The 23,507-nt window shown below is 43.4% G+C and overlaps 1 protein-coding gene and 1 long non-coding RNA gene across 8 annotated transcripts in view; one reads left to right on the top strand and one right to left on the bottom strand.

Moving 5' to 3' along the window:
• The window catches only part of LOC108002292 (uncharacterized), a 137,747-nt gene that overhangs the window by 44,009 nt on the left and 70,231 nt on the right, over positions 1 to 23,507 (bottom strand). The window contains exon 3 of the long non-coding RNA XR_003698721.2: positions 14,043 to 14,234. This is a non-coding gene — a long non-coding RNA (uncharacterized LOC108002292). The remainder of the gene's footprint in view (positions 1 to 14,042; positions 14,235 to 23,507) is intronic.
• LOC108002290 (complexin) overlaps positions 1 to 23,507 on the top strand; it is a 215,973-nt gene that overhangs the window by 142,865 nt on the left and 49,601 nt on the right. The gene's annotated exons all lie outside the window — the stretch shown is intronic.

Genomic DNA, 23,507 nt, shown 5'->3' with positions numbered 1-23,507 from the left:
CAACTTTCAAGATAAAGACAGATAGGCCCTACTAGGTCTTCCCGACGGAGATTACATAGCGTACTGGTTACATCGTAAGAGCATTAAGCGGGGCTTCCACGCACGCCTTTACCTGCTTTACGGGAGAGGAGGGGGAAAAAAAAAAGAAGAAGAGCAAAAAGAAAAAAAAAAGAAAAAAACCACACGGTTGTTTTGTTCACAACACAGGGAAATCTCGTATCGTCAAACTGTTCGGGAACGCTGTTTGGTTTCAAAGCCGACCCGGCTAATCAAGTTGCATCGATCCGAATGGCAACGAGGCCACCGATTCGGTTTTACCTTTCTTCGTTTCGAATTTGTAACTACAAAAGCTCGCCCCTTTTTCGAAGCGACAAAAAGCTGGACGAGTGTATTGGAAAAACCCATCCAGGAGGACGGATCCAACAGGGCGCATACTTGCAACGCCTGTCCCGTTCCTCCCCCTATTTTCAAATAATTAAGGATCGATTCTCTTTTCGTTGTCTCGCCAATGAGAATTTGATCGAGTTGCGATTTGCAGAAAGTACAATTTCTGTCGATAAAAATAATATACTCTCCATATACGAGATCCTCTACACAGCGATAAAATTATCGATAAAATTTTGATCGCGTGAGACTATCAAGATTTCTTTCTGTATTCGTATCGTGAATAAAATGGACGAAAGGGAAACGGAGACAGAGAGAGAGAGAGGCCTCGTTAAAAGAGTTGGACGAAGGTTTGGACGAAAAGTTTGGAGGGCAACCCCTCGACATTACGTATTCCTGTATACAAAGCCGGATCGATGTTTGCGCGAGACTAAGATTAATCGCCGCTCGAGTTTGACGCCCGTGGTTTTCGATACCGTCCCATAGCCCAACTGTTAACCGACCTACCCTTCTTCCTTCCCTCCTTTCACCCCTTCCAGAGTTTCCGCTGCGCCGCCCTTCGATTCGTCACCATGATTTGCACGATGAACGAAACGCTCTCTCTCTCTCCGTTTCTTTCACAAATTCTACCACACCTTCCTATTTTACTGCCCTTTCTCCTTTATACGTAGGAAATTTAACACGCGATGACATTGTTTCAGAGAGTCATCCGTTTCGATATATCGTCGACACGGTTCGATGATTTTTATTATCGCGATTATATAGGCGATAGATATTTTGTGTCCAAAATATTTCAATCATTTATATAGAAGATATCGAATTCGGAGAATCCACGTGCTATCTAATTGTTTCGACAATTTTCCTTTGGGATTATTAATAATTTTAAAGTTTCCTAGCTTTAAAAAATTTCGAATTATTCTCCCTCCCCTTGAGAGAATCACTCTACGTTGTGAATCGGATCCGCGGAAACCAGTGTTGACAATGTTTTAATTTTGCGGCACGCTGGCGACCGTATGGATAAGCGTTAATATCGGTAAATATATTTTAACGAAGACACTTGGGTTAACAAGCCAGCTAATTAAACGGCAGACCGATCGATTAATTGGGGAAGACACGGCGCGTTCGGGCTGTGCCCCTCTTCGCAATTTTCTCTCCGCCCATCCGGACAAACAGTGGGAATTAATTGGACGTGAAACAAAGGACCGCGAGGATTGGCAAACCTCTAATCAATTAACATATAGCACGAATAGCGTGTCCACGAAAATGAGATACAGAAATTCCAAGGCGCAAATATTTGGCTCCGCGTTTTATTCTTCTAATTTCAAGTTACACTTCCGGATAGACTGTTTCGACTCACGAGTGAAAAGGATCAATCGTCCACAGCTGAAAAGTCCTAAAAATTGGAAAGTGTATCTCGTTACAAAATCTGTTTTAAATTCGTTCCTCGATGCAACGTGTTTTCCAAACTGCTCGAGTTATCGAAGCATCGGGTAAAAATTTGAGAGGGGATAAACTACGAGCCCGTAAATCTGACCGAGGAAATTCTTTTTAATACGAGGAACGAGGAGGGGGATGCGCATCGGGGGGGAAAATGAGCACAAGGTACACGTCCTTCCGGAAAAGTGCTTACGCTCGCTCTTCCTCGTTTCCCTTCCCACATATACACTCAGGAGGATAAATTTCATTCGAGATTGCAAATGTGTGGATCGAGCGCGGACATCAAAGGGACGCGTTTCCGTATTCTCTTCGCGTAAATGACGTTTATCGCTCTTTCTCCTCCATCATTGATCTCGATACGATTTTACATTATTAGCAAAATGAATCGTGTAATATCTTGCGCGATTAAATGATTATATCGAAAGTGAAGGGATGAGACCCAGTTGGAACGGATTGGCGGGATAATCTGAGAGAAAAAGAGCAATTCCTAAGCAATATCTTCCATGATTTCCATAGACGTTTCGTAGATGGCAAGTTTTACGATTCTTTTATCGCCGATTCATTTCGCAACATTTCACGCTTCGAGGGTAAATAGAATACGATATATATTCCAAGAATCGTGTCCGGGGATGGGGAGAGAAGAATAAGGGAATACTCTATTCTATTCTCGCTATAAATCAACCCCGATGATACAAACTTTTCGCGCGAGGAAAAAGAAGAGAGAGAGAGAGAGAGAGAGCGGAAAAGTATCCGGCTGTTTCCGTCCACGTCCACAGCATCCACCGTTTGGGATCCGACAAGCGCGGGCAAAGGTTGGAGAGAAAGGATGGAGAAAGTTTGAGGGGGAGGAACGTGACAGCCGCGTGTCCACGCGCGCCACTGCTCTCCAAATTAATCCGCCGTGCAAAGGGGATGATGAAGCTTACGGTGGCGCGAGGACACGGCAAAGCGGACGCGGAACCGCTTCATCTCCGGTGCATAAAAGCGATTCACCCCGATGCATGGAGAACGTGTATCCACAGGAGCGAAATGTTGCCGGCTAACTTTTCAAAGGCTCGTGCCACAGTTTTACACTGTCGATCAAATTGTGCGCGAAAGAAAAGATTCGATATTCATCCTCGAATTCGAATGTTGTCGAATGTATAAGGATTATTGATTTGTTGAGCAATACATTTGCACGAATTGTAAAATAGAACTTGTTGAAGAATTGAAGCATCCTCTTTCATTGGATCTTGCTCCTCGAATTCGAAAATAATGAAGAAAAATGGCAAATGTTTCGAATGTGTAAGGATTTAACGTTCGTTGAAATAGATTTGTACGAATTGTAAACGTTGAAGAATTGAAGCGTTTTCTTCGATTGGATCTTGCTCCTCGAATTCGAAAATAATGAAGAAAAATGGCAAATGTTTCGAATGTGTAAGGATTTAACGTTCGTTGAAATAGATTTGTACGAATTGTAAACGTTGAAGAATTGAAGCGTTTTCTTCGATTGGATCTTGCTCCTCGAATTTGAAAATAATGAAAAAAAATGACAAATATTTCGAATGTGTTTGTTGAGCAATACATTTGCACGAATTGTAAAATAGAACGTTGAAGAATTGAAGCATCCTCTTCGATCGGATCTTGCTCGAATTCGAAAATAATGAAGAAAAATGGCAAATGTTTCGAATATGTAAGGATTTAACGTTCGTTGAAATAGATTTGTACGAATTGTAAACGTTGAAGCGTCTTCTTTGATTGGATCTTGCTCCTCGAATTTGAAAATAATGAAGAAAAATTTCGAATATGTAAGGATTTAACTTTTGTTGAACAATACATTAGTACGAATTGTTAACGTTGAAGAATTGAAGCATCTTCTTCGATCGGATCTTGCTCCTCGAATTCGAAAATAATGAAGAAAAATTTCGAATGTGTAAGGATTTAACTTTTGTCGAACAATAAACGAATTGTAAAATAGAACGTTGAAGAATTGAGAGAATATAATAAAAATAATCTTCGTATAATATGGTAGTCTGATTGCGAAAAATAGGATCTTCTTTTTAAAATGCTTGTACAAAAGGGATCGTCATATTTTTATTTGTTTAATTTTGAAAATTTTATACAATATCATGAAATAACAGCAATATTACTAAAATTTCTATAGAAATTTAAACAGGAGAACTCGATATAATATACATATAAAATTTATTTGTGTCATCAAAATTGATATGTATAGAATAATCGTATATTATGCCTCGTAATATAATATAATTGTGGCGTAATTGCTATAATTTATGGACAATGTTGCATCAAAACCACCGTTATGTATAATCACCATATTATATCGCGTATCTATTCATCGTACACAACAAATTCGAAATTATTCGCTCGCCAAGGCCTCGATCGAATTCCTTCCACGATCCCGATTCTCTTTCCCTCCACCAGTCCAAGTGTTGCGCGCTACTACGCAACATCCTATTTCGCTAAATAATACGCGCCATTTCGAATTTACACGCACACGCGCGAAATCACAATCGCAACACGAGTGGAATTTACGCGTGACGTACGTCGCGACACCGCTCGAAACGAGACTAATTCAATTTCCTCGAGGCGACTCTCTGTTTACACGCGCCGTCTTCGTCATTCTCGTTTCCCTGTGTTTCAATTTTTTCCGTTTACCAAGAAGAATTTAGACGATAGATGTTGAACACGTGTTTGGAATTAGAGGGCAACACTTACGCGATTCATTTATCGAAGCTGTTGACAGCTCGTTTATAAAACAAATCTAAAATATTTGAACGTTCGTTTCAAATTCAAATTCCTTTCGACAATAAATTATTTAATTAAGAAATAATCTATTTTAGTACGTTTGTATACTTAAGTGTATACATCTCGGATGATTCCACAGTTTCCAAGAAGCTCTTCCACCTCGTAAGGCAGATCTCTTGATTTTTCCGAGGATCGCAGGTGTTCTCTCATTTTTCCCCTGGCGCCCGCGATACGATTACCGTCCAACGATTCTCGCAGGATTTTTATTCTGCCGGTGATAAAAAGTTAAAACGGGTAGGTAACGATAGGTGTAGTAAGTAGGTCAGCCGAAAAAAAGAGTCATCCGGCCGGGGAATCCGCAATATACAAGACGATGCACGATTTATCCCGCCTACCTAAAATACGAAGCAACGAGCGTCCCGCCCCTGGCGAATTTATAATCGCCCTATCTATCCCCCTGTATATTCCATTTTTTATTCCCCCTCCCTTAACGATATACAGCAGAGAGAAAAAAGGAAAGGAGGAATACGAAAGACAGGCGTGTGTTGTGAATCTCTCTGGAGTGAAATATCGAGATGAGAAGAGATTTCGTACGGAATTTCTTTCTTCGAAGAAACAATATAACGATGAATCCTTTTTATATTAAAAATAAATTTAACATCCCCTTGATTTCTCCCCTTTCAAATTCGCTCGTTTATAAACGTGTGGACGCTCGAACCCATATATATATATCTTGTACGTATATTGTAGCCACAATACAGTACATCGGCTACAGTGGGATCTGATTGGGTGGCTTGAGGGGAAGGAAAATTGTGAAATATAGATATTTAACAAGCGAAAATAATTGTACGTTGATGGCGAGATATTTGCGACTTATACCGATATTTAATTTCGTCTTCAAAATTTCTCTAATGAGAGTCGAAAGTCACAAGCCCACGATGACCGATCTGGGGGAGAGAAAGTAATCGTAAAAGATGGGAAGACAAGTTCGGATGGGACGATTCACGTGCCTTCCAACGCATCCATCTCCAAAGGAAACCGGCCATTTGCATCACTCTCTCTCTCTCAAAACAACTGGACAGTCGCGATCCCCGACCGACTTTCCTGATTTTCCCAAGTTTATAACCCAGAAGGGAGTGAAAAGGCGATATTTCCATTCGAATTCCGACCCCTTGACCCCGTTCCACGAAACCGTGAAGAATTATTGGCTGCATAAATATCTGACCGTGTATCTCGTTTCGTCTGTTTCAGGTGAGAAACATGCGCATTATTAGCATCGTTGTTGTTGTTGGCCGAGAGTTGGAAAGTAGCGAGTAAGTAGAGAACAGTGGGAAGGGATGGGGGAAATAAATCCACGGTTTAACGGAGGAGGGAGAAAAGTGGGCTAAGCCCTGGCAATTCCTGGTTCGACGTTTAGAAGAGAGCACTTTGCGGAATAATTCCGGTGTTGGTGTTGCGGGGGTGGTCGGATCGACGCGATGGGCCCGATCCGAATGCAGATTGAGCAATCTGCTAATGAAATTCTCGGCCATCCCCTCTGTTTATGCAACAGCTTTCCCTCTCGTTTCCCGCCCCTTTTACGATTCTTTAATCCCGCGCGCGCGCGTAAATTTCGTCCAACGCGGCCAACGCGAAGATAGATTTGCGCAATTCTGCGCAATTGAAACGAGAGTTATCTTTCTCCATCTATTCGAGAAACGGACAGTTAAACGGATTTGAAAGATTGATTTAAAAGACTCGAATGTTGAGAGTGATTGTTGGATAAGTAATTTTTTTTTTTTACTTTCAAAAGAAGGAAGTAAAGTTTTGAAGTATTGGTTATTAGTTAGGAAAATTTGAAATGTATTCGCCGGTTTAACGGGGATATCAAGAAGTTTGGGATCGAATGGAAAGGGGGATGTGCGTGGGTTGGTTGGGTATAAAAAATGAATCCAGCATCCCGGCGAACAGCGATAGGGAAGTTGGAAAGATCGCGTACGTTGGACGGGAGCCGTAAATGTCGGTTCGAGAATTTAGAATAGGCAGATATCGAGACAATTTGGAGGAACGGTAAATAAGATAAAGAAGATAAGGAGGAAACGTTTTCGTAAATATTCCGTCGTGAACCCCGATGGGGAAATCGGGTTAAGCTTTGCTCACCGTCTCGCCAAATAAAAGCAACCCCCTCCTCTCGATCGTCCATGCTAACAAACAAGGGGGAAAGTTTACCATCTTTTCGATGCAAACTTGGTCGGATACGCGCCCCTTTGGTGAAAAATCGAGCCATCACTTTCTTTCGACGAAGGAATAAAATTGCCCCCCTGAAAAATTAGAACGACAAACGCTTGGAAAATCAAGTTGATTCGATAAACCCATTCGATCGATTAATATTTTTTTCCTCTACGTTTTCTTCTTCCAAAAATACAACGTTAAGCAATCAACGTGAAAAATTTGAACGTGTCGACCCATTTCCAGTAAGATCATCGAATCAATTAATTTTTCCCATTCCGCCTAATAACACCATCCTAAAAATTCGTGTTACGTTCTCTTCCAACAGCGAAAATATCCGTGCTAAAGAATTAATGAGGTGAAATATTCAAACTCGATAACGCGATGCAAATTTCAACGAGCACGTGCTCAATTGCTCGAAAAAAATCGAACCATTCCTCCAAGATTAAAAGATATATATATCTTTTATATATAAATAAAATTCCCCGTTCTACTCAATTCTCTTTGCCAATCTTACAAAAAAAAAAGGATCTTCTTTTTCCCCCAAAGACGAAAAATAAAAAATCGACGCTAAACTGGAGGAGGACGTTAACCCGTTCCAGGCTGCTCTCGCAAAACCAGCCGAGTAATCGCAATCCCGGCTAATCGAGCACGCTATAAATCACGCCAATAACACTGTAATTAATGACGACTTGTGGGGTGTATCTCGACGTGGATACGTGGCAACTAGAAGTAATTCGCGCAACCGTAATCATTCTATTCGTTACGCGCATACGTAATACGCCGACTTAATTATCGAGGAAATAACAGCCGCTATTTCCGCCGTCTATCGAGCCACGTTTGTTTTTCACGCAACAACGATTATCCAACTTCGCGACAGAGGAGATACGCGGTATTGCAAATTTCGATATTCCGATAAATCGAAATTATTAAATTTTATTTTCAAGCATGTTTGCGACGGTCGATGATTCGTAATGGATTTTTAGCATAAAAAAATATGCGCGATATCTACTTGAAAAATTTGGCCAACGTAGATGATACTCTATTTTGGCCCCTCAATTAACATTTAAACTTCGTACGAATATATTCGAGGGGTAAAGTTCGAAAAATCGTCGAGAATTATATTTCTATGTGCTAAGAATGTTATTAGAGCATCGTTCTTTAGAATCGATATCGATACTCCTCTCGTTTACTCGCAACAAATAATTCACGCGATCGCTGTTCACCTCAAGAAGAAACGGGACGATTGTGAAAAAATACAAGTTTAATATTCCGCGACAAGAATCATTTCTAATTGCACCGCGAAACGCGCGGCGGTGAAAAAGAAAAATGGCGTCGATTTAACATCAAGAGCGAGCAAATAAAGCTTTGTCACCTTGCAAATCAATTCACATTGACGTCTACATCGTGGCATGAAAAAGAAATGGAAGTCGGTGGATGTTGGAAATGACACGAAACGAACACGCGATAAATCACTCGAAGAATAATGTCGTAATTAACGATGACTTATGGACTCTCTCTCGTGTCGGCCATATATATATATATATAATACCCAGGTAATTATCGTTCATCTATATTTTTCCTTCTCCACGTGCAACGTGTATCCGAACGTGTTCTCTTCTCGAGAGAAGAAAGGTACTCGATTTTCTCGGGATTGGCAAAGAAACCACGTTTCCTTTTATAAATGTATGTGTGTATAGATACATGTGTATATGCGCGTCGAGTATAAATGAAGGAGAAGGAACACCACGTGTCTGATTTAATTTAAATATTAAAATCTTTGTCCCATGTGAACGGTGAGATGCTCCAGCTGCATCGATAAGTTGGAGGATGTTATACATTCGATATAAAAATCTTTCTACGACTCTACTTGCTCTAAGGGGAACTTGAATAACATATTGTATCATGGAAATTAATTTTTTTCTTTTTTTAAAACTTTACTAAGAATTTCCATATCGTTCCATAACCTCTTTCGATTCTAAATGCTCGATTGAATCGAAGTTTAATCTTCGATCGTCCTTTTATTTTTTTCGTCAACGGAAATGAACACTTCGAAACGAGAAGCGTGAATTTCCTCGTCCTCGAGAAATAATGGAAGGAAAGAATTTTATGATCGACTGTACGTTCACCCGACGTAAAGAAGAATTTTCATTTGGCTGGCAGACAGTGAACTTTCTCGTGAATATCGATGATATCGCACGCGCAAAGAATGCGTGTGCGTGTATTCACGTATACGCACACATCGTCCCTCCTCCTATCTTTCTTCCCACTCGTTTAACTTTTCGTATTTCAATTCCTCTCGTTCTCGAAAAAATAAAAGGGGAAAAAGGACACGAATTTATTTGATTTTAATTATCCATCGTCCATTGTTCCATCCACGTTTCTCGACAGATATTTTCCGCAATCCAGAACTTCATCAACGGAATCGAATCATTTCAATTTCTCCGTTGAAAACTCGACGGTCAAATTAATTATTAGGGAGTGTGGCGGGTATTAAAGTAACGGCCCTCGATAAAGCATCAAACACGGAAACGAGAGACGTAAAATGAATAATGAAAAATAACCCTCCATCCCTCGTCAGGGAGGAGGGAAAAGGGGGCGGCCTCCCTTCGATTACCCGTTGAATTATTCAAACGAAGCCGAAGCAAGAAACGCTCACGCGAAGCCTTCTCCCTCTTCTTCTACTTCGTCAACCCGCGGTTTCCGCGATCGGCTGGCTACCAACAACTGTATTCCTACCTGGAATACAGCGTTCCATCTTTAATATTATTTCCTTTCCATCCATCCATCCATCCACAATTTCCTTCATCGACGGTGAAGTTCCACGATGCTTTCTTCGTACGACGAGTTACGTCACGTCGTTGTTACGTCGTTTCAAAGTCGCATTCGCACCATATGTTATCGAGAAACGATCGTAAATAGATAAGATTCAAAGAGATTCAATACTTTATCTCTAATTTCGCTCCCCGACAATTTTATTCGTCGTTGAAATCTCGAGATCTCGCGTTTCTCTCAGCCTGCTCGCGGGCAAACGGGCGAGCCAAGTCTCTCAAACCAAGTCTCCGCTAATTTCGATGTCCGTAAGTTTGCGTTGGGCAGAAGATCTAAGGTGTAGCAGCTTCGCCCTGAGCGCCGCTTGCGGCCAACTAGCGGTCTCGAGTTTCGCACCTTGCGCCAATTTCAATGAACACGAGGCAGTCCTCCTCGGATCTCGTCCCTCTCGGCGTCCAAAATTCCATTTTATCACATCCCTTATGTCCGTATATTATTTTGTTCTCACGTGAGAAGGCGTAGTGGTAGTAGCAGTAGTTCGTGGGTTTGAAAAAATCCTCGTCGATCTGCCTCGTCGAATCGAATCCATTTTCTCGAAAGGAGGACGAGGGGGAAGGAAAAAACTGGGCCAAGTCGGAACTTTTCGTCTTCCTTCCCCCTCCGCGAGATGCTTTTCGCCGCTAGAAAACGGAGATCAAGCATCGCTGGTTAAACAGAGCAAGTTGGCCCCTCTCTGGCTTCGTTCCAAAGATTCTTCATTCCCTTCTGCGAAAACGACGGGACACGTTTCATCCACCCCTATCTTTCCATTTTTCGCAAAATATCGAACCTCGAGGAGACGAGGAGAGACGAAGGAGAGCGGGGTGAAACGTGCCTTAATTCGAAAAGACGTAAAGGAGGGGAGCGGCGACGAGTAGCAGTAGATAAAGAAAGGAGGGCGGATTTTAATAACGCGGTTGGGGGAAAAGCGCAGCGGAGGGAAAATCGAGGCCGAGAATTTGCCCGGAAAACGAAAACGAAATGACAGAGTCCGCTGTGCACGCGAAGCCGCGCGGCAAAAAAAAGGGGGGGAAAGAAAAAGAAAAAGAAAGAGAAACGGTTTTTGGCCCCTGTCCAACCTTCCCTCCGCGATAAGAAAATTAGTATTACGTTGTTAAACTCGCTCTTCGGAAGAAAGATCGTTTTTTGAAATCCCTCGACGATTTATTATTAATTCCTCGATCCCGCCACATCGTTTCCACGGATGGAACAGGCTTAAGCGATGCTATTAAGTTCCGTCCCTTGCTCGAAAGTCGAATAAAAAGCACGCGGAGAACCTAGCGTTCTGACACCTTTTCAAAGCGGCCGCGAACGAAGCAAGTAAAAAGTTTTTCTTACGTCAAAATTTATTTATCGAAATATTGCTCGAAATATCTGGCTCGACTGAGGATAATCCTCTCTGTGGTGCACAGAGCAAGCTGATTCTTCACTCGAAATTAATTTCTCGATAATTGTTACCGCGCATTTTTTGAGTTTCGAAACAGTGATACGAATGTTTTTATTACGCGTGTTCACGGTTGGAAATTTGTAGGAATTGATGACGACCGGCGCGTGTACGTACGGATAGGTACATGCACGGTGGAAACGATAAACGCGTTTATCAAGCCTCCGCGAGACTCGAGAGATGTTCCCTTGATCGAGCTTAAACACGCCATCCTGTTATTAATTCGGATTACGCATTAGCTAGCTTGTTCCGTTGTTGGATCGTGTGCGCGCGATCTCACGACCCAGACCTTAATCTGGTTTAAAGAGCGCGTCGGCCGATCGACGATCACGCTTCCCTATCGTTCCTCGACACCGCGTGTTCAATCGTGCTCGCTGTTTCTTTCGAATAGGAACAGATCGTTGCGATCCATCAACGTTTCTTACTTTATCATCCCGCTTGAATCGGATTTCCTTCAAATTTATGTCAAAGAAAATCTCTTTGCAGTCAGATTGATCAAAAAGGCTCGAGTTAGTAATTTTAAATGGGATAAAATTAATGATACTATGAGCGTAAATAAATCTCCAATTCAAGAGGTATATCTAAAAATCGCGTTATTATAAATTAGAAATTAGATTTTTCGAAAGGAATAAATAATTTTAAATGGGATAAAATTAATATACGATATACTATAATATTCCAACGAGCGTAGCTATAAATACACGATTTATTTCTTCTTAAATTCACCCAAGGAGTCGCTATTAAAATTAGGAATTAGATTTCGTCGAAAAGTCTCTAAATATCATACCGTAACTTTCGAAATTCCATTCTCTCGAGTGGAAAGGGCAAACCGGCGAGACACTCGCGTGGCAAGAACAAGGGTCCATTTCCTCGTTTACCAGAATCTTCCATGGTTAAGCGGCAAAACGTAATGAGTTCGGTTTAATCCCGAAAGGACGGGGCCGTGTTTCAATAAAGCTCGCGCAGCCCCGGCGAGAATTAATTTGCCGAATAATCGGATGAACTTGCCCCTCCCCTCCCCTCGCCTCAGCTTCTCGTTACGTCCAAGGTACAGGGGTTCTTCTCTTAGCTAGGAGCAAAGTTTCGCGATGCGCCTTCGACCAATAATCGCGAGCCCTAACTGGTGGGACCGAGAGGCTGGCGCGCCTAACCAACTTCTCTAATCCACGCGGAGATGCAATTTGGAACCCACTTCGACGACTTGACCGAGACCCATCTCGCTCGGGAATCGATCCTTCTATCCTGTCGATCCTTTGATCGAAGATTAAGCTGATGATTGGCCGTGCGTGATGCGTCAGTGGCAAGGCAAGCTTTCGATGAATAGTTTCTTTGTCCTATTTGAATCGCCGAGTTGTCTAAAATTTTATATCTAGATTTTAATTAATTTACATCGTATTACACTGTCCGTAATCAATTGGTATTCCTCGCTGTTTGCAATTATTATTCTCCGAGTCGGTGTTATTCTTCGTGGCTATCGATGACGCGTGCGTATATACACTGAAATCTCTTCCGAAAACTGAGATAGCTTTAAAGGCTCCATTCCAACAGTTTCATTGCTCAACCATCACCGTTTGGCAATCCTTTGGCGCATTCGCTTGCGTGGAAGCCAAGAAATGTCTTTCACGTCCCATTTCCCTTACAATTCTCACTCTCCACATTTTAACTATATACCAATAACTGTTGTACATATTGTTTATAACCTATAATCCGCGTATGAAGGAAGAGAATTACGATTCTCTCTCTCTCTCCCCACTTCCCAGAGACTCCAGGACAATTTCCAGACCTAAACGCCGCCCTCCCATCGGATAAAAGTGGAAAAAGTGCATCTGGAACGAACGACGTCGCTCCATGGACGATTTCTTACCGATTTCTCAAGCATTGATCCCCTGCAAAAGACGTTTCGAGAACATTTCGTAGGACAAAGCGTCGGCCCGCGTGGAGCGGACAGTCGCTTGTTTTTTCACCCCCTCTCCACTCCTCGAACGAGAGAAGATTTAATCACTTTCCCCCCTCTCCTCGCTCGGTCGGTTAATCGGCGAGGTTCGATCGGCCGGGCAAAGTTTCGGGGAAAACGAAAACGAAGCTGGGTCGAGGAAAGTTGAGGGAAAGGTTAGTGGGTTGCCGATATCCCCCGTATAACGAAAGACAAACTGCAGTTCGCCTTTATCGCTTTGCCTAACTCGCGTTATAGCACCTCATTCGTCTTCCCTCCTCGGGCTTCTTTATACGCCGACCGTTCGATTCCATCCATTCGATCGATAAGCCTCCACATTCCTTACACCTGTTTCCACTTCCTCGCCAATTCCGGCTGCAAAAGTCTTCCTCGAAACTCATTAAAGGAAATGTTTGCTTTTCTCTTCTTCTTCCTTTATTCACGTTGATTCGAATAACGTAACGCAAACGAAAGAGTTGACGGGGGATCCGTTCTCGAATAAGAACGCGTATATCTCATCCGAGCGCAAATACATGACGCCATCGATGCAATTCGGGTATAAATTATGAATATCCAAAATCTGTTGACAACGAATTTACGAATATATAATCTCGTACACGGGACGAGCATTCGAGGATTATTCAATCTCGTCGCATCTAATTAACAAATCCAGGATCCACGTGCGTTCTCCACATTTTTGTCCCTTCAAATTTTATTATTCTCGTGTAAATAAATCTCTCCAGTCCGTGATAATAAATCACGTATATATATATATATATAGAAATAGTTCGTTCCGGTAAATTTGCATTTCCTCGCATCCTCCGCGCGAAATTCAGAAACTTTTCAGGGAAAAACTAGAGGTTCTTTTCTTTCGCCGATTCGAAAAATGGAAAAAACGAAATCGGTCGAAACTTTCATCAATCGCCAGGCTCCTAAGAGTAGCTCCTAAGCTAGAGGGCGCGAATTTCACGCTTACCTCCGTAAGATATCCGTTGTAGGAAAGTTGAAATCCTCTCTCTCGAACCGAAGCCTCGACCCGCTAATTCATTGTAAATTTATACAATTAACTCGGCCAACCTGAGTTTCTCCGCGAGCAACCGTGGCCCGCGTTTTCACGCGACTCCGTCATCCCCTGTTCCAAGTTTAATCCAACTCTCTCCCTCTCTCCTTCGTTGATGAACAGGCCCGTGATTTCGCTTCCAATCTCCTGCTGTGTCGCGAGAATCGAATTTATCTAAGGATGCGATGATCGAGGCTTTTGTACTCCAACTGGAACGAAGATCATAATATCGAAAGGTATTAGAATTAAAGGAAAATTACGTACGAAGTGTTTGTTTTGAGAGAGTGTATCTCACAAGAAGAGAGAATAGTTTTAATAACAATTTAACAATTTTTGCTCTGCTGATTACTTTAAGCGCAACCAACGCCCAGCTCGGGAAACAGGGAGGTAACAATTTGTTAAATTTTGAGAACCTGCGCGACGTTTAAAACTTGTATCGAGCGTTGTTGTTCTATAGAGAATAGGTTGAAATTGAATTAGAAACTTGCACTCGAACCGGTGGAATAGTTTGGCTTATTAGGTGTGTTATGGAGCTCGGTCTCCGAGATCGCAGCTGCACGTGGTGTGGAATCGCAACTGAGAGTCCGCGCTATTGTGCAATATCTTGTCGAATGAACTTGTTAAATAATTTTTCTCGCCCGCTGGAAGAAAAGAGAAAAAACAGGAATTTGACGACGAACGTCCGTTAAACAAATTATCCAGCCCCAGTCTCGATCTCGTTGGAAGAAGAATAAAACGATCGACAGCCGATAAGAATTTTACCCATTGAATCGAATATCGATTCAACTCGGGGATATTCTCGGTAATTGATAGCTCGTGGTTCGATCGAACGGCTCGTTCATCGTGCATAATTTCTCGCGCACATTGTCGCCCATTCGACTGCCATTGTCTCCGAATATCAACGCGATCGCTTTGTAGTCGAACGACAGACACCTTTCCACCTATTCCATCTATCCACGGTTCGGATAAAGTGGCCGCGATTGTTGTGCTCCGCCACTCCTCTAATTGCTCCTTCCTCGCCCACGACTCGGTTAGTCAGAGAGTTTCCTTCGTCTCCTTCCCTTCTTTGTCGAATTAGAATCCCTCTCCGGATTTTCAAGGGATTCGAAATGGCGCGTCTCTCGCCACGGGTGATCCCGCTTCGTATCTCGTCGAAAATTCGATCGAAGAGGGTCGTCGTCGCGTCTCGCGAATCTTTCCTCCTCCTTCCCCCTCTGCCTCCTCTCCAAAGTCGATGAAGGATTCGAAGCAACGGTCGCGTGGCTCCAACTACGTTTCCGGCTATCCATTGATTCTCCTCGCTCAGGATCCCGTGCAAAGTGGTTAACAATGGGAATGAAGGGGGAGGGAGAAGGATTGCTTATCCAATACCCCCTCTCCTTTCGTCGACGGGATCCTTTCAGTTGGAAAGCTCACGGTCACCAACCCCCTCCACTATTCAACGCGGATTTCAACTAAGAAAACGACCGCCTCTCCTCCCCTCAAAACGGTGGAATCACCGCTGTTCCTCCGTGTTCCTTGTGTATACAGCCACGCGTAGGTTAAAGGATTACGCGTTTCATCCGCTTTGCGGCCGAGTTTGCAGATTCGGATGGGAGAAGGAGGGAAAGGAGGGGAAGGAGGGATATTCTTTGAATCCGTCTTTATTCTCGGACGTTCGCGTTTTTTTTTCGAATCGTGAAATAATCCTCGATGAGAATTGAAAGAATTCAAAATTGGAGAAGGATGAAATTGGTGGATGACGAATCTTGGCGAGTCGCCTAGTTCTCGGAGCAAAACAATTCCATTTTATCTCCATTCCTCCCTCGACGAGGAATTCTTCTGAATGGGGAAAAAAGAGGGGGATGTTATGGCGTTCACTTTCAAATCCTTCGAGTTCTTGGAGGGGTATTCGCGGAGTGATGCCGTAAGAAACGCGAGAGATGATTTCTCACGGCTCGACTCGTTTAGACGCTGTTGTCGCGTTTAAGATTTAAGTTAAAGGCTCAAATTCTTGAAATTTGATCGATACGAGTAAATTTCGGATGAATTTATTTAAAGTTGAAAATTTCGTCAACGCGGAATTCGAGTGGAAATTTATTTTCAGATAATTCTACTTTTATTTGGATTTATTTTACGTCTCTTTGCATACATATCATATGCATACGTTTAAATCTTTTAGAAATGCACGAACTGCAGCGGGCTAACGATTAGCGCGCCAGAATCAAAAATTTATGAGAATTATCCACTTCAATGGATGATGGAACTAGATGTTATTCTAACGTAAGCACGAAAGAACGGATCTCCGAATATTCTCTCAAATCTTTGGAGCAAAAGGAAATCTAAATTCTCCAGCGATCAAAATCATAAATCCTACAATTAATCACGGTTTAAAATATTATTTTGAAAACGTAATCTCCAATTATCGTTTATAAAGACTATAATCTTTATTCGATTAAAATACGAGCCATTTTTTAGAGTTTTGGCGCGAAAAAAATTACAGCTTCTCGAGTATCGAATATTTTATTTTTTAAAAAACAATTATAAATGGCGAAACGAGTGACAATTGATTAGTGAAATATCCGATGATGAATTAAGATTCGTATTTCGATTCGAGCTAATTTTCGTAGAATGGTTTACGATGGAGTGTTGTCACGCAGAAGAATAGGTCCACGACGGGTTCTATCGACTAACGCGGATCTATTTCCTCGTTTCAGGAAAGAATAATGAATTATTTCCTTTACCGTAACCGTAGTCACCGTAGTCACCGTCAACGATCACATTTGTTTAGAATTTTCATCGATGTCCATTGTCCGGATCGTATCCGTTTCTCATCACGGATCATAATTCCAAAAAATGCACTTCTATCTTTAATTTCGAGTTTTAAACGCGACTTTCAAACGGCGCAACTTTTCATCTTCCAATTTTCCAATTTTCTACACTTTACACTACCAAAATGCCTGGAACCTGTCATTGGCATATACGTCTAACTACTTTCCAATTCATCTTTCTTTAATACGAATATCTCATTTCTTCAAGATTCTCATTTCGACGACCGAACCAGTCCTCTCGCCGATAAAATCCTCCCAGAAACCACATATTTCGACTTAAACTCGAACAGAAATAATATTCCAAATTCGCTTCTCAAAAAACTAACGCGAAAAAGAAGTTGTTACGCGAAGAAAATACAAGAGGACAACCGTTGTAAAAATGAGCCAGTCGATTTGTTTATTCCAAAAATTGGCAGGTTCGTGTGTGAAAAAAGAAAATCGAGCCTCGAAACACCCCCGCGATAATATTTCACGGCCAGTCTGTCTTCCCCCTAGTAGAGAGAGAGAGGATAGAGAATTTTCGTTGGGCAGCCAGTGATGCGTGCGAACGCGCTCCACGCGGTTAGGTCTACGGCCTATCGCGTTTCCGCAGGAATGAACGAAACCGCCTTAACGCGACCGTAACGAAATGTCGCACGCGCGAACACGCCGCCGGATAGAGGACATATTTACCCTCCTCCTCCTCCTCCCCTCTCGAGGGTAATACGTTAAGCGAGGAGGTAAATGTAGCGGCGGCGTCTAAGGGCTCGTCGTCCAGGGAGAACGGTTTCCAACGCTCCGCAGGATTGGCATCGGTTCGAGTGTGAAGGATTCGTTATTGTGCCCTCGAGTCTGGCGTCGCGGAGATAAGGGAGGGCGCTCCAGGTGATAGTCGCTGGACTCCTCTTTTTCCGTGCATATTCCCGTATTTGCACGCGACCGAGGCGAAAGATTGGACGTTGAAAGAGAGTGGGAGAAAGTTTCGACGGTGATATCATCGTATATCCGATTTAAGTAAGTTGGAACGATGCGATTTCTTCTTCTTTTTAGTAAACGTTAAGTGTAAAAGATTGTTTGAAAAGGGAAGTTGATTAGTTTGGGAGGGAAATGTGTTTAATAATGTTTAAGCGGATGAAATTTTCTCTTCTTTCCGTGAATGAGAAAAGGAAAACAAAAAAACAGAAAAAAACAGGAATAACGAACAGAACTGAATAATGATACAATGGGAAAAGAGAAAACAGAAACCCGGGGAATGAATCAAATTTTTCGATGCAATTTCCGATCTGTGAATCGAACGGATTTCGCTTTTGAATCGACGGACAAAAAAAATTCGACGACATTGATAAGCGATAACTAATTTATCCAGGATTCGAAAAGAGTAGGTCGAAAGCCAATTGCGAAACGGCTCGATTACGGACGGTTCACTTTGTAACTCGGCGAAACATGCAAATCAGGCCGCCTTGTTATGGAAATTCCCTCCTCCTCTCTCTCTCTCCGGCTACGATCGTTATTCCAACCTTGGAGCAGACAATTTTTTTCCACGCCGATTCCGAGGATCGATCAAACTCTGGTGAACCTTCATCCATCGAGATGTGTGCGTGGAAGATGGTTCGAAGGGCATATTAATTCGAGAGCGGCGTGTTTTTCCCTCCACGCACACACGCGCGCGCGCACACATACGGATAATTCTTCTCGCGGATCGTTACCATGTTTCCTACGCTTTTTGCCACGGCGAGATCCACTCGACCATTTTTCACCTCTCCCCTGCCGGATCTCGAAAAGAGCTGATGCGGGACAGCGCCGGTGACGGAACGAGCAGGGTCGGAGGGAACAAGAAAAGGAGACACGTGGCACGTTGGATCCTTGCTGGGAAGGGGATGATGGAAAGTGGCGGGAAGAGTAGTCGAAAATGTAAGCGCGGTGAAACGAAAATTTTCTCTGTGTTCAAAAAGCAAAAGAGCGAAGTGGTGAACGTGATAGGGTTGGAAAGAGGCTGGGGAGGGCTTCGAAGAGGCTGGTCTCTCGAGGGGAAAAAAGGAAGAAAAAGTGATGTGGAAAGGAAAATTTCTCTACGCCCGAAAAAACGGAAGCAAGGATAATTAGGATTGAACTCGGTGTTTCCATTCGTCACGATGATGGGATTACGTTTAGGGTTGAAGGGATCGTACGTTGAGGGAGGATGCGTTGAATATTTGGGAGAAAAACGGTGGGAAAAAAGAGAGTGTCGCGGGAATTCTATCTGCTAGATAGAGAAAGAAACGAAAGGAGAGGAGATAACGTTAGATTCTTTTGGAAGGAAATTTCGAATGGAAATGATGAATGAAAAATGAGAAAGAAAACGCACGTGCAGTGAAATATAATCTTCGACCAAAACGATAGAATTATTTATAGATCGAAAAGAAAACAACTACTACTCTTTCGAAGAATTTCTCCTCGAAAAATGAGACGATAAATGAGACTGTACCTGTAATTTTTTCATCGAACCGCCTAAACTTACCATGACATAAAACAACGAAGATGATGGAACAGAAGAACGGATAAAAAAGGCCGAAAGAACGTTTCCCTCGTTGAAAAAAAAAAAAAAAGAAACGTCGAAAGGTCGAGAGACCAAAACGTTTCAATGCTCGTTCGCTGTTCGTAGGGTTACCTACTTCGAATCTCTGGCTGCCGGTTTGAAATTCTAATTACGCGAAGAGCGTGCCCTGGCCCGCTATCTAACTACGACGCGGAATTAAGCGTATCTTGTCGTGCGCTTACATTTGAGTAATTAGTGAGATTGCGCCGCAACTGCGCTCCACGTACTTACTCGGCCGGTTATAGTTGAACGACGCGGCAGCAGGAGGGGAGGGGATATCGTTTGTTAAGGGGAACACGCGGCCGTGTTTGTGCATCCCTTTTCTTTCGGGATTCGCGCACGGTGCTCGAACAAGCAAGCGGTAAAGTGCGATAAATTCAACGCAAAATACAAATCCTCTATTCTTCCGTGTCCGTTTCTTTGATCTACTCGCCTCGATCGTATTTCAATCGTAATTCCGTTTCTCAAATTAAGTAAAATTCTCATTGGACATTAGATCGGCAACGATGTTGCAAATTTTTGAAATGGACTTACGATTCGAAGAGACGTAAAGTAATCTAATTAAATTATCGAGTTGTCGGGATAAAATATATGGATGAGCTTTTCCAGACAGATTTCTCCCAAATGGAAATGTTCTCGAGATCGATAAGGGAACGAGGGGGGACGAGGGTGACAAATCGGCGAGCCATGGAAATAGAAATTATGATATCGAAGCGGAGGGAACCAGGTGGACCAGGATTCGATGCATATGCAAGAGAAACGTGCCTGTTTCCTTTTTTTCCCTCCTCCTCCTCCTCCCTCTTTCGATGCACGCGTCAGCCGCGCGCATATTCACGACCCGCATCCGTAAAAAAATCCTGTGTAATATCAAGCTCGCATCTGGACATCTGCCCATCCGCGTTGTGCGAAATTTCACAAGCGTAATGACCGTAATGCGAATCCTCGAGAAAGCTTTCGAAAAATTCTTTCCTTATCCCTTGATCCCGCTATCCTACGACAAACCTACGAGAATTCAAAAGGGGAATATATTCGAATCTACCGTTTCGATGTATCTCTCTCATCGACGCAAGTTATGTGGAGTTTTCGATCGACATTTTACATCATCGAGACCATTCCCTTAATTATTCAGGTTGCTCTTACATCGTGCTTGTGCGTCGTTCGAATATTTGATGGAAATATCAATCGAAATATACATAATCGTAAAACACACGTCCACTCCCAATTCTATGCCTACCAATCAACCCACTCCCTTATCTTACATTTCTCATCGCGTGCGAGCATGCATTATCACGCAACACTTTCGGAATGGGCGCGTATTGAAATAATCGAATGATCGAAAACCGAAAGATCCGAGAGATCCGTGAAACGCGCGGATACAAACATTTGCCTTGCGCGAGAAAGAAAAAAGGAGAAAACGCGAAAGGAAAATGAGAATTCAATTTCGAATGCTATCTCCATCCGTTCCTCGTTTCTCGTCGCTGACCACCAATCGGTTCTCCGTTTTAACCGTTATCAGATAAATAGAGAAATACAGCTAGTAATCTAGATAGAGTGTATAATCGATGGCTAACTATCGGGTTAGAGATAACGCACCCTCCCTCCCCCACCTTCCCCGCGCGGCTTGTTGTCGCGCTTAAACACGGCAATCGAATTAATACACGGAAACGGTTGCGCCAAGCCAAAAGGTAAATATTGGCACCGCGGTACAATTTAATAAAGTGCATCCGCCCTCCCTCCTTCCCTTCTCCTCCACCGATCGCAAACGCCATTTGCTTTCGAAATTCTATTCCGATCTAGTAGTTGTTTACGCCGTTTCTAGGATGGATGGAATGACGACGTCATCGTCCAAAAATCGAAGGAGGCTCGTCAAAGTTTTGCTTAATCGGGATTTCAAGGCGCTCCATCTGAACCACGCTCGAATCTAATTACGAGTTTAAATTAATTTCTTCGTTCGCTTTCGATTGGCGAACAACGAAATGACGAGTGAAACGTGTGAGAGAAGTATATAAGAGGAAGAAATTTCAAGATGAGAAAGATGCGGGATCATTTCTCTCAAACTCCACGAGCCGTGTGTCCAAATCCAGAAACGTCCCCGCGGTAGGGTGAAAAGTTCAGTGGGTCAGAGAGAATAGGGAAAACAAGAAAGCTGGCCCCTAAACGAGGCGTGTAACGAGATCGGGACCCGTGAACCCCCATCGTCTCCCATCGAAGGGGATTTCGGCAGGATTCGGTCGTGGAGAGCGGCCAGGGGGAACGTAACGGCAATTAACGATCGCGCGGCACGGTTGGACGCGTTTCTTCCCGCGATTCTCGATCGGCGCGGGGGAGGAGGAGGAGGAGGATTGGTTCGAAGAATCTCTCCCCTCGAAGAAATAGAAATAGATTGGCCGTGGAACCCGACGATGGCGCGTCGCGATGATGCATGGACGCTCTCCTTTGGCTGGAGAGCTCGTCGATTTCGGCGGTAATTCAATGAGCGTGAAATTGAAAAGCTCGCAGGTGTAAAGGGTGTGGAGGGCGCCACCCTGTGTGCGTAAGCGGGGGAAAAATTGGGTCGCCGGCCAATTGTCTCTTTTTTCCTTTCACAAAGAGAGTAAAACTAAAAAAATAACAATAATAATCGAGCGATTTCTCCGTGGAGATTAAAATTGCCGCACATAATAGAACGCGGTAGATAAATTCCGCGTAATAAAATTTCACGAAACACGGCAACTCGGAGGGGGATGGGGGATTACGAGTTTCGTTTCGTTACGAGTTTAACGAGCGTTCGATCGCGAGCGATGAGTCGCGGAATAAACAGGAAAGATCGTTGGAAAATTGAAGGAAATGGCCACGCCCATGGACCGCAACGCACTCGTCTCGAGCGTGCAACAATCGCCCGGGAGAAGGATCTCGACACCTCATCGAGAGAACGAATCTTCGGCAATCGACCAATTCCCTCCGGTTCCCGCTGAAACGATAAAAAAGGCGTGTAAAAAATAATTTTATACGGACGGGGGAAGGGATAATATAACGCGTGTTGAAGTAACGTCGGGCGGATGGGTGTCGAGAAGCGAGAGGGAACGAACGAGAGCCCGGCAAAGCCTGCTGCTCGTGTCACCATCGACATCCGCAGTGCCGTAGCTGGCGTCCGGCCAAAATCCTGCACATGCAACCCCTCCAACCCACTGCTCTGGTCCGCTGCTTAGTAAATCGGGGTTACCCGGGCTCTCCTAGCCCCGCGTCTTTATCGCGGGGATTTTCGACCGTTCGTCCATTCCGCAGAGCTCGATGATTATTAGACGGGGATTCCCTCTCTCTCTCCCTCTCTCTCCAATCGCCCTCGTGATATCCGGGAAATTTCCCCTGGATGGCTCGTAAAAGACGCGAGAAAGGAAGAGTAAATGGGGCGTTTTCCGACGGAATACCGGATGGTTTACGTTTCCTTCCTTCCTTCCTTCCTTCCTTCCTGTTGTTTTACGCCATCGTACGATAATTTACCGAAAGAAAAAGATCGCCGATCTCTTTCAATGGCGATGGAAATGAGAGAGAGAGAGAATTGCGTCTTTATCTAATTGTTTTATCCAAAAGAGTTTAAGCTTTTCGATGGAAGATACGACAGAGGATCTAAGGGATTCTCTCGCCACGCGAGAAAACTTTCCTCCCCTCCTCCTCCTTCGAGGAGGATTTCATCGAAGATTTACGATGCAACCTGATGAAAACTATTTATCTTGTAATGGCCGGCCACGATAACGTCCCGATGAACGGCATTTACGTCCAGATGCCGATCCTCTCTTGTCAATTTTATCTTTATCCCCGACACTTTTTGCCCCGTCATCCCCCACCTCCCTCTCCTTCTCCGTCCATGTCAATGGAAAAGAATGATTACATTGTTTACCAAGCGAAAAAATGGACACGCGGCGTGTCGATTTATCACTCGTATCCCGCCACGATTTTAACCAAACTTTAACCAGCCTCGTAGCAGTTCGGAGAGGGTAGCATTACGTATTTACGCGCACGTAAATACGTAAATACGAAACTGGTGGCGCGATGGGTGGCCACACCAGTGCGAATTCGACGCTCGTCCATTTTCCATTCAAAGTTTCGACATCTGGCCAGAAACGCCAGAGATCCATTCT

The sequence above is a fragment of the Apis cerana genome, linkage group LG15 (genome assembly GCF_029169275.1).
Source record: "Apis cerana isolate GH-2021 linkage group LG15, AcerK_1.0, whole genome shotgun sequence".
Lineage (NCBI taxonomy): Eukaryota > Metazoa > Arthropoda > Insecta > Hymenoptera > Apidae > Apis > Apis cerana.
Note: the sequence above shows the minus strand (reverse complement) of the source record. Positions and strands in the feature narration are given on the sequence as shown.